The sequence below is a fragment of the Elephas maximus genome, chromosome 3 (genome assembly GCF_024166365.1).
Source record: "Elephas maximus indicus isolate mEleMax1 chromosome 3, mEleMax1 primary haplotype, whole genome shotgun sequence".
Lineage (NCBI taxonomy): Eukaryota > Metazoa > Chordata > Mammalia > Proboscidea > Elephantidae > Elephas > Elephas maximus.
The window spans coordinates 112,425,714-112,438,289 of NC_064821.1; the positions used below are offsets into that span (position 1 = coordinate 112,425,714).

General features: G+C 38.3%; 1 protein-coding gene across 12 annotated transcripts in view; it reads left to right on the forward strand.

The window, feature by feature from the left end:
• Window positions 1–11,428: 11,428 nt before the first annotated feature.
• SGIP1 (SH3GL interacting endocytic adaptor 1) overlaps window positions 11,429–12,576 on the forward strand; it is a 247,962-nt gene continuing 246,814 nt past the window's right edge. For 3 of the 12 annotated variants that reach the window (XM_049879520.1, XM_049879512.1, XM_049879511.1), the window contains exon 1: window positions 11,432–11,810. The gene's annotated coding sequence lies outside the window, so the exon portion shown is untranslated. Of the gene's footprint in view, window positions 11,811–11,846; window positions 12,283–12,576 lie in introns of those variants that run through there. The other 9 variants (XM_049879516.1, XM_049879517.1, XM_049879519.1 and 6 more) reach the window with 6 other exon arrangements.

The window sequence follows — 12,576 nt, forward strand, 5'->3', positions numbered from 1 at the left end:
TTAGTGCTCAATGTGTCAAATCTATTCTTGAGATGGTCTCTAAATTCAGGTGGGATATATTCCAGGTTGTATTTTGGCTCTTTTAGATTTGTTGCAATTTTCTTCAGCTTCAACTTGAACCTGCATGTGAGCAATTGATGGTCAGTTCTGCAGTTGGCCCCTGGCCTTGTTCTGACTGATGATATTGAGTTTTTCCATCATTTCTTTCCACAGATATAGTCAATTTTATTCCTGTGTATTTCATCAGCAAAATCCATGTTGTCACCATTTATATTGTTGAAAAAAGGTATTTTCAGTGAATGAGCCCTTGGTCTTGTAAAATTCTATCATGCAATCTCCTGCATTTTTTCCATCTTAAAGGCCATATTTTCCAACTTAAATCCTTCTTCTTCGTCTTCAGATTTCACATTCTAATCACCAGTAATTATCACTGCTTCTTGATTGCATGTTTGATCAATTTTGGACTGCAGATTTTGGTAAATGTCTTCAATTTTTTCATCTTTGGCATTAGTGTTTGATGCCTCAATTTGAACAATAGTCGTATTAACTGGTCTTCCTTGTAGGCGTATGGGTATTATCCTATCACTGACAGTGTTGTACTTCAGGATAGATCTTAAAATGTTCTTTGTTGCAATGAATGTGACATCATTCCTCTTCAATTTGTCATTCCTGGCACAGTAGACAATATGATTGTCCAATTCAAATAGCCAATACCAGTCCATTTCAGCTCACTGATGGCCAGGACATCGATGTTATGTGTTCCATTTCATTTCTGATGGCTTCTAATTTTCCTAGATTCATACTTCTTACATTATACATTCTGATTATTAATAGATGTTTGCAGCTGTTTCTTCTCATTTTGAATGGTGCCACATCAAAAAAAAGAATGTACTGAAAGCTTGACTCCATCCGTCATTAAGGTCGACTCTACTTTGAGGAGAAAGCTTTTCCCCAGTCGTCTCTTGCTTGCCTTCCAACCTGAGAGACTCATCTTGCTGCACTATACCAGGCAATGTTGCTGCTATTCATAAAGTTCTCACTGGACAAATTGTTTTAGAAGTAGATTGCTAGGCCTTTCTTACTAGTCTGTCTTAGTCTGGAAGCCACACTGAAACCTCTCCACTGTGGTTGACCCTGCTGGTGTTTGAAATACCCGTGAAACGTCACAGCAACACACAAGCCACCACTGTAAGACAAACTGACAGATGAGTGATAACCTCTGAATTTGCTTGGGCAAAATGGGAAAGTTAGTGGTTGGTCTAGGCACTGGGGTGGCAGAAACAATTTGATCTTAGCTACTAAGCAAAAGTTTGGAGATTTGAACACGCCGAGAAGAAAGTCCTGGAAATCTGCTTCCATAAAGATTATACCCAAGAAAATCCTACGGAACTCAGTTCTACTCTGTAATACATGGGGTCACCATGAGTCAGAATCAACTGGATGGCAAAGGGTTATTGGTCCTTTAACCATGGGAAGGTCAGGAGTAACAGGAACAAAGGTCTCAAAAGCCAGCACAGTTGTCTCTCTCTCCACATCAGTTTCATTCTCTCTTCCTGCACACAGACTTTTCCCAGGAGGTGAGGGACATGGCTGCCTGTGGATTCAGGTTTATATTCCTACAGTTTGAGTACCTAAGAGGGAAAGGATCCTCACTCCCAGGGTTAGTTTCTTAACTCTCACAGAAGAATTCTAATTAGGTCAGCTTGGGTTATGGCCTGATAAATAAGGCATTGGCTCAGCTTGGGCCAGATATCTCTCCCTTGATCAATCATTATGGTTAAAGAGGTATAATCATGTTGGAAGATGACAGCGACTATTTTTTCTTCATGAAGGAGTATAGTGGGAAAAAGGTTATTTCCCCCTTAGTTCTGCTTTATCTCTCTATAAACCTGTATTGTAATTATTGTTTTGCTCATCTTCCTCCTTCCCTGTACTTTAAGTTTGTTTCTTTTTTGTCTCTGACACAGTGCCTTGACACAGACAATTCTTAACATATCTTTGTTGGATGGAAATGTGAATGAACATGCATGAGGTGGTGATATGTACATTTAACATATAACTTCTTGAACTTAACCCATCACACTAGCTCATGGTATTTATTGGGTTGGCTTTCAGTCAGAATCTAGAATAGTGCTGTCCAATAAAAATATAATGTGAGCTACAAATGTGAACCACATAAGCAATTTTAAATTTTCTGGTAGACACATTGTCTTAGTTACTTAGTGCTGCCATGACAAAAATACCACAGATGGGTAGCTTTAAATAACAGAGATTTATTTTCCAACAGTTCTGGAGGCCAGAAGTCCAAATTCAGGATGTGGCTATAGGGGGAGGTCCTTCCTTGCCTATTTCAGGTTCTAGTAGCTGCCAGCAATCCTTGGCAACGCTTGTGTCTGTCTTTCCCCTGTGTGTGTGTCTGTGTCTATTCTGCTCTTTTAATAACTCAGAAATGATTAAGTCTAGGACCCATCCTACTCTGATATGACCTCATTAACATAACAAAAGAAAACCTCTATTTCTAAACAGGGTTCTATTTGTAGATACAGGAGTTATGATTTAAATATGTATTTGGGAGGGGAACACAACTCAATCCATAACACACATTAGAAAGAAACAAAGATTAATTTTAATTTTTTTATTTAACCAACTATATAAAATATTTCATATTTTTTCAACATGTAATCAATATGAAACCATTAATGAGATATTTTACATTCTCTTTTTTTATACTATGTCTTCAAAATCCAGTGTATATTTTACACTTGCATTACATCTTGATTTGGACTAGGCACAATTTCAAGTGCTAAATTGCCACATGTAGCTTGTGGCTACAATGTTGAACAGTCAAGTTCTAGATTCTAAAACATATCTAACTCTCTCCCTTTTGATGGCCTCTACACTTCCAAGAAATTTGTAAGGCAGCTTGCCTGGCCAACCAACTCTGCCCATTCCAAAGAAAGGTGACCCAAGAGAATGTTGAAATCATTGAACAGTATCCTTAGCATCACATTCAACTAAGGTAATTATCAGAAGATAATTCAAAAATGGTTGCAGCAGTACATCAACAGAGAACTGTCAGAAATTCAAGTCGGATTCAGAAGAGGATGTGGAATGAGAGATGTCATTGTTGACGTCCAATGACAACAACAACATCTCTGCTGAAAGCAGAAAATATCAGAAAGATATTGGCTTGTGTTTTATTGGCTATGCAAAGGCATTTGACTGTATGGATCGTAACAAATTATGGATAACGGTGTGAAGAATGGGAATTGGAAAACAATTGTGCTCATGCAGAACCTGTACATAGACCAACAACAAGAAGAAAAAAAGCCACCAGTTAAAACATGACACAATGATTTCTTATTATACCAATTCTAAGAAAAGTTTCTAATACAAAAAAAATGTACATTTTAGAATCAATAAAAAATTATAACATAGTGAAAGAACTTAAAACTATAATACAATATCTTTGTCATACTTTAATTTCTCTTTTTCCCATTCAAGATTTTGACAGTACAGATTTTTAAATACAGGTTATCATTTATTTTTAATTATTTATTTTTCCATATGGTATACATGCCAATAATACAAATTATAAAGTACAATAGGGCTTTAGCAAAAAATGCCTTTGTCCTATCCCTGTTCCCTATTAGTCCATTCCTCATCATTAAGGGTAATTATTGTTACAAGTTTCTTGTGTATCTTTATGGAGATACACTATGCATATATTTTTTTAATTATTTATACTTGCAGTAGTATACTATTTTACTGTTCTGTACCTTGTTTTTCAACTTAAGGATATTGTGAATATAGTTTTATATTAATACGTAGGAGCTTTCTCATTCCTTTTAAGGATTGTATAGTATACTACATTGTATTGAAAGGCCATATTTGTTTAACTAGTTCCCTAGTGATAAAAATCCAGGTTGAGTGATGATACGCAGAGCACTTAGAACACTGCCTAGCACATAGTAAGCATTCAGTATTATTATCATTGTATTGTTATTATAAGAATGTACCTGCAGGATAAATTTCTAGAAATGAAATAGCTGGATCAAAAACATATGCATTTTAAATTTTGACAGATATTTGCAAATGACTCTCTATAGAGTTTGTGGCAAGTTACACTTTCGACCAAATATGCTTGAGGATGCTTGTTTCCTTACACTCTTTTCCAAACAATGTATCATCAAATTTTTTGATCTTTGATGGTCTGGTAGGTGAACAATAATATCTCATGGTGGTTTTTATTTGTATTTTTCTCCTTTTAAGCAAAAGTGAGAATTTTTCATTTGTATTAAAAATTATATTCTTTTTCTATGAATTGTAATTCAACTGTAAAGATTCTTTATGCATAGTGGAATTTACGCATTTGGCTATAAATATACTTAATAACACGTATTTCTCTGTCTATATACATATTTGAAGTTAAACACATATTTTTTCTTAATGGAATCTTAGTTTTGTGCATACCTAAAAAAGCTTTTCCCGTTGCAGGATGATAAAAACATAATAATGGCTTAAGTTTTCATGCGGTATTTTTATAGTATATATTTTAACATTTTAATCTTTGATCTCTCCCAAGGGGATATAGGTTTTCTAAATATCCACTCAATTTTCCTAATACCACTTACTATATTTTAATATATTAAAACATATACAGTATATTATATAAATCCCAGTATATATTTGAGTATATATGGACTTCTTAATTTGTTAGTATAATAACCCCTTATTTTTCTTAACATTATAATACGTTTTGTTATTTTGTAAGGCTAGTCTCCTTCATTATTCTTTTTCAGAATGCTTCTTGTCATTCCTGCATGGTTGTTTTCCCTTATAAACTGTAGAATCATCTTAGTTGTATAAAAATACTGGCATGCTATTTTGATTGTGCTAGCTGTGTAGATTAACTGTGGCATATTGAAATGCTTATAATATTGAGTCTTCATATCCATATTACCTGTTTTTCCAGTTATTTAAGTTCTTTTCTCTCCCTCAGCAGCACTTTAATATTTTCTTTATGGATTTAGCCCATTTTTTTAGTTTATTCAGATTTTTTTTAATTGTATTGTAAATTGAGTCTATCCTTTTACTAAACCCTCTAATAAATCATTGAGTGTACATGTACAGGTTATTGATTCTGGTATATTCATTTTTTAACCAGATATTTTGAATTCTGTTAATACTCCCTTAACATTTGTAATATATTTTAAATTTATTCTCTTTGAGTTTCCATGTAAACAATTATATAATTTTGTATTTGCCAGAATAACCTATACCATGTTGTGGCAATAAATAAACCCCAGAATCTCATGCTTTGAGACAGTGGAAGTTCATTTCTTGCACATGCAAAATCTGATGAAGAACAGGCAGTTCTCTACCATTTGGAAGGGAAGAGAGTGTGTACAGGATGTTTGCAAAGGCCACGCCCAGAAGTAGCTTACATTGCTTCTGCCCATATTCCACTGGCTTTAATTCAGTTATATGACCCCACATAGATGCAAGGAAGGATGACAAATACCATCTTCCTGTGTGGCCAAGTAGTGAAAATAGTGTGATAAATATGTAGCGCTGTCTCTGACACAATATTTTTTCTTTTGCCTAATTTTGCTGGCCAGTATCTCTATAACATTATTAAATATTAAAGGTGATAACGGACATTTAAGTCTCATTTTTTATTTTAAAGAGAATTTTTTCATTATGTCCCTGCTTCACATCATGGTAGATTTTGGGTGGAGACTTGCATATTTTATCATGTTAAAGAAGTTGTTATCTTTCTTTGTTAAGATTTTTATTTATTTAATGAGTGATATGTTAAAATTTATCAAAAATCTTTTCAGCAACTATGGAGATAATGATATAATTTTCTTTTTGACAACTTAACCTTGTGAATTTTATGAATAGATTCCTTAATATTGAACTATCTTTCATTCCTGGAATAGAGTCCACTTTATTATGGTATTATATATATATGTAACATTTTTGAAAAGGTGAATTCAGTTGCTTTTATGTCATTTAGAATTTTTTGCATCAATATTCATAAATGAGATTGAGCTACAATATCTTTTCGTATTGTTTTTTCAGGCTTTGTAATTTATAAAATGAATTTAGAAGCTTTTTCTGTTTTTCTGGTTTAACTGTTACACCTGAGTTAGCACCTAAGAGAAAGAATTCCACCATGCTTAGGCCTGTTCTATTGTTGCTGCGAGTTTATGCTTCAAGTACATTGCCACTAAGCCTATCCATGTTCAGTTCTGGCCGTATCTATTATATCATTTATTACAGATACAACATTTAAAAATTTTAATAAGAATGCTTTTACTGCTTCCATGAATTCATTCTGACTCTCATTAAGCTCTTTTATCATAGCAGTATGCTCTTGTTTGTTGCTGTTGTAGCCTCTGAGATGATACTGAAATTTTAAAATGTATACATTTTTAATGCCTCTCCAGTTTTCTACATTTCCTCTGCTTCAGTGCGGGCATTTCTTCTGCTTCCCAGAGTTTTTCTTTTCTTTTTCTTCCGTGAGTTCCATATTGCTAACTTTTGTCTCCTTTGTAACTGCTGATTTTCCTTAATCTTTATCAACATAGTTCTAGATTATGCAGTAGTCTTAGCTGATATGTTTCTTCAGTACTCATGTAGGTCTGGATATGGGGCTCCCTGCACAGGGATGGACCAATGGATGGTGAACATACCAGGGAAAGTCTTGACTTTGGTGTAAGTGGTAAGTGGGCCAGCAAGTAGGGCCTGTTTCCCTTTCCCTTCCTCTCCTGTGAGTCTGCATGTTTTTCTCTGGATGTAGTGAGTAAGCATTTGTGAACAACTTCTGAAATATGCTGGATAGGATTAGTGTGGCATTCTGAGTCTCTATGGGACCATGAGTTTTACAAGTGATAGTTTTTGTTTTATAGTTTCTCTCCCCCACTATTATTCTGGTAATAGCATCCTTTCTTCCTCTGACAATTACTTTTCTACTCCTCCAATCATATCATGCCATTAGGAGTTGTTTTTCACAAAAACTTGTCTATCTCCCTCCCTATATATAGTCATAGTAGTTTGCATGTGATTAAATCCAAAATTTACACCAAAATTTTGGTCTAAATAAGTCCATCAAGAGACCCCATCAACCTGCCCCTATCGATTGGGCCAAAGGGTGAACACTGATCCAAGCCAGGTGAGTCCTTCCCTGGATTTTTTTTTTTTTTTTTTTTTTGCAGTAGATCTTGGATAGTCAAGCTGTGAAGATATGAGCTTAGAGAGTATGAAAAACCAGGTCTCTGATCACATGGAGACAAACTAGTAACAGTAAATGAGGTGACATGCTGGAAGAAACAGAGATGAAAAACAGAGAGTTCTGAGTCCTTGGTTCTGAGAACCAAGTTTCCTAGATTGTTCTGGTTCCTGCTTTCCCTCAGCTGTTCAGTTCTTGCTATAATTCTGTGAGCTATTTCCACAAATACCCTTTTTTCCTTTGTTAGTTCAAGCTGGACCTCTTTCATGTTAATCAAGAGTGTAGTGAGTATGGGCTTGCATAGCTTACCCTTTCACCTATATCATCCCATGGAAATGCAACTCTCCAGGTGAGACCCCCTTCTAATTTGTAGGGCCTGGATAATATTTTTCCCTTCTACACTCATTGAATTGCCTCAGTGGAAATTTCAAGAGTGAGAAAGTCAAATGCTGGACTAAGGTAACCATCTTGGAGATTGTATATATATATGTATATATACCTCCATCATCCTGGATCCATTTTTTAAACCTTCCCAGCTATGTTCATTTTTTTCTCTCCCTTCCTTTGTTACTCTGCTGTCATACTTTTCTTTCTCTTTCTAAAGTAGGAACAGATTCTTCTCCAATGCTAAAATTGAGAGATAGTGAAAAAAAATCAGCTTTTATAGTAAAAATATAATAGGCTTTGATTCCAATAAATATGTATAGTATGGCATCACCACTATATAAAAGTTATTTCAGAACAAAATTTAAATGATTAGTGACTTTATCAGGTCCCCGGGTGGTGCAAATGGTTTGCACTTGCTTGTTAATCTAAAGGCTGATTGTTTGAACCCACTCAGGGGCACCACAGAAGAAAGCCCTTGGAGATCTGCTGCCATAAAGATCACAGCTGAGAAAACCCTATAGAACAGTTCTATTCTATAAAACATGGGGTCACCATGAGTCAGAATTGACTAGATGGCAATGGATTTGGCTTTTTAATTTAATGACATTATCAATTATTTTTTGTATTAGACTAGTTGTAAGCACTATCCAAGGGTCTGGTGCGATCTGAGAGCACACTCGGCAGCCTGGAATAAACACCTGAGCAGTCCTTGTACTTTGACACAAGTCAGTAATTTACCCAGTCTTCTCCACAAATCCTTTGACTTCTATTATAAACTTGCAGAAATATTCTATTATTTTACCAGCTGGGGATTTCTCCTTTGTATTTGTTGGTAAAGAAAAATACATTATGAAGTGACAAAATTTGGGCTACAATGTAAGCTACTGTCTTTGTTCTTCAGCAAAAACCATTTTTTCAAGAGCCTATGAGAAAACAAAACTTGTTGTTGTTAGGTGCTGTTGAGTAGGCTCCAACTCATAGCAACCATATATGCAACAGAAGGAAACACTACCGGTTCCGTGCCATCCTCATAATCGTCGTTATGCTTGAGCCCACTGTTGCAGCCACTGTGTCAATCCATCTCGTTGAGGGCCTTCCACTTCTTCATTGACCCTCTTCTTTAGCAAGCATCATGTCCTTCTCCAGGGACTGGTCCCTCCTGATAACATGTCCAAAGTATATCAGAGGAAGTCTCGCCATCCTTCTAATGAGATTCTGGCTGTACTTCTTTCAAGAAAGATTTGTTCCTTCTTCTGGCAGTCCATGGTATATTCAATATTCTTCTCCAACCTCCTGAAATGGTTGAATGTTGACCGAGTCTTTTGGGTATACTGATTCTCTGTATTCCTTCCATCTTCTTTTGATGCTTCCTGCATAGTTTAATATTTTCCATGTTGTTGTTGTTAGGTGCCATCCAGTTGGTTCCAACTCATAGCGACACACAGAATGAAATACTGCCCAGTCTGTTTTCCCTGTAGAATCCTTCAATAATGCAACTCAAGGTTTGAATTTTTTCTTCAGTTCTTTCAGTTTGAGAAATGCCATCATGTTCTTCCCTTTTGGTTTTCTATCTTTGCACACTTCATTATAATACTTCATATAAAAAATAAATTAGGATGTCTGATCTTTTATGACAACATCGGCAATTTTTTTATTTGAAATAGAATTTTGTGCATCAAATGTTCTTACATCTGGTCATTGTCTTTTAATTTACTCTATAACACACACAGCTGTTTAAGTTGCAGCAAAGTTTAACCAGGGATTAACCCTACCGCCCCGTAACTACACTTTGCTTTTTGGTCATTTTCTGACAATCATTCCAGACACTTTTGTCTTTCCTATAAACTTCCTTCTAACCAAAAGAATCTTTGAACTTGCTTTGTGCTCTAGCTAGTTGCTTTGCTAGAAGTCTAAAATAAAACTGATGTGTGCCCATACTAAATCTATGAGAGGTTTGCTCTAAAACACTGTAAAACTTACATTAGGTGGGGGAAGGTAAACAGCCGGGGTTTTTCTGGCTCTAAAACAAAACCGAGGTGTGCCCATACCAAATCTATGAGAGGTTTGCTCTAAAAGACTGTAAAACTTACATCAGGTGGGGGAAGGCAGACAGCCTAGGATTCTCTGGCTTACCTGCCCCCTTACATCTCTGACAGTGTCCCCCAAACCCTTCGCATCAGTGATTGTGTTCACCTCCAAATTTGACATGAGCCCCTTTTCTTATTTAGAATACTCTTTCTTATTTAGAATCCTCTTGCTTATTTAGAACTGTCATTCTGAGCCCATTTCAATTTTTTCCGGACTCTAAAATTCCAACTTTTTGAGATGACCTTCCTTAATTAACCTCATCTGGTTCTGATCACTCTGCTACTTTGCAGCCTCTCAATACTTCCCAACATGCTGTACCACCGGATGCATCACTTGGTGTTTCACTTGGTTCTTCTCTGTGCATGTGGCCCAACTCCCAGTGGATTACAAACTCTGATGCAGCTGCCAGCCCTTTGATGGTAATAATGAAAATAATAAGCTAGCATGGAAGGCTTATTATGCTCCCGACATAATGTTAAGTGGTTTACTGGCAAAGTATTTAGAACACAGCTTGGTACATAGTAAGCCATTCATAAATGTTTGTCATTACTACTATTTATAGCCCTATGAAGTTGATATCATTATTACCCCCATTTTACAGATAAGGAAACTGTGAGGCATGGAGAGATTACATAACTCGCCCAGGGTCACACAGTTCATTAAGTGGTTGAAACAAAACTTGATCCCAGCCTGATGCCAATATCCATCCATGTTCTTAACCCTTACAAAAAAAGATTTGCTACACACACATTAATCTGACTTGTTTGCCATAATGCCCCTGCAGTTTTCAGAGCACTGTAAGTTGTACTCAGGGCAGGCTTTACTTTGGAATTCTTTCCTCTTCTAAAACACAACTGTCTCATAGATATAAGGAAAAAGGGCACAAGGATTTATATCTCCCTGGAGAATTTCATTTTTGAAATTTAGAGGCCACTGAAATACTGTCCTCGGGGATCACAATGGGTCTTTAAAAAAGCCTAAATTGCTAAGGAACCGAGTTTTTGTTTTTGTTTCTAAACTATTAATATGCTAGTTCAGTCAGCCTTTTTAGTTGTTTTTTCTTCAGTAGTTCTCAGCCACCAATATCTCGTATTTGCTCTGGTGAAAAAGAACTAGACCATATCAAGTGGTGAACAATATTAAAGGTCCATAGGCATATTTACAGAATAAATGATTAATTATCAGAGACTCAACCCTGACGATGTAATGTACCTTATGTTAGAGTTATTTTGAGTACATTGGCATTTGTTGCTCACAATTGTCTGGTAATGTGATAGCTTTTCCCCTAGTTATGTTGCTACATTAGAGAGAGAAATGCCCGCTTTGCTGTCGTTATTTCTCTGGAGCTCTAAAGAGGCCTTTCCCTTCCCTCCCATCTCCCTCCTTCTTCTCCTTCTTCCTCTCCCATCCTGTCCCTTCCCTCCTTCTTCCTTAATTGTCAGCGTCTGCTTGAAGTGAACCAAGGATCTCCGGACCCGAGGCCTGGGGCTTTGAAAGGCTCCCGGGGACCCTGCGGAGAAGGGTCAGGTGACAGGCTCTCTTCCCAAACAGCCTGGGACCATAACCCTTCTCACTTTGGCAGCTGCAGGGTACCCAGACCCTATCCCTCTAAGCTGCCAGACCCTGGGCTCCGCCCACCCCTGGGGCCAGAAGCCGGCACAATTGCCTCTCTCCGGATTTCCACTAGGGTGAACCAATGGGCTTGAAAGCGATTACAGACGCCGGAGGCACGTCGAGAAAAACGTGTCATTTGGAAGAAAGTCTGTTTCCTACAGGGACTGCAGTTGGCAGCTGCAGCCACTTTTGGTTTCGGGAAAGGCTCTGCCCGCCCCTCCTGCGGAAGCGAGGCGGTTCACGTGCGCGCTCGGCCTGGAAGGACGCGCTAGCAGCGAGACTCGAACCCGGGAAACCAGTGGCGCCCGGCGGGCTCCTGTTTCTAGCAGAACCGGCTGGTCCAGGTTGGAGTGGAGGAAGCCGGCTTGCACAGCTGTCTTCGGTTGGGCTAAAGCCTCTTCTCCCTGCTCTCTACTCTCCCTCCCGCCTCGCGCCCCAGAAATTATCTGAAGCGTTGCCAGTTTGATTCCAGAGCCCCACTCGGGTGGGTTCTTTTGTTTCTTTGTATTAATGACAGTTCCCAGCCCTTTCGCATGTCATGCGCGATTAATTCCCCGGCTTTCTTGAAGGCAGCTGGGGTGAAATTTCTTCTGCATCATCCTATTGGGGATAATTGTTTATGATGTGACGTCAGCCGGATTGATTTTTCGCTCTTGAATGGAAGAGAAAGAGAATGTGTGCAGAGGGCACAGGCACTGACATTCGGAATTCCTTCAGGGCAAAAGATGAGAGTTGACGCTGAAGAGTGCTGCTAAGACTTTCGGTGGCACGGATTTATTAGGAAGTTTTTCTTTAAAAAAAAAAAAAAATCCGCGTCGCAGCGAGCCACTGAGGTGCTCCTTTCATGCCCAAACCCCCTGTTAAGGTGGCAGGGCCCGATAATTAATCTCGGGCACCCCGCTGCTGCGATAGGTTTAGGAAGGCGGCGAGGAGGGGCGGGGGAAGTGCGTCACCAGGTGAGGAAGGGGCTGTGTATTTGGTGACAAGCGGGGGAGAATGGGGGTGGAGGGGAATGGGGACGGGAAATAGGTTCTGTGTGCTCTCCGGGGGTATTGTGTCAGGAGATGCAGGCTGGCTACCATGTGACGCGGTCCAGAGTTGAAGGGATTGGCCGAGGCAGTGCAGGCGGTGCAGCTCGGCCGGCTTGCTCTTCCTCTGCCTTTCTCTCTCAGCATCTTCCTGGGAGCCTGTAGGTGAAGCGGCACCAGCAGCATCCATGGCCTGTCTTTGGGGTTAACACTTGTCTCCTT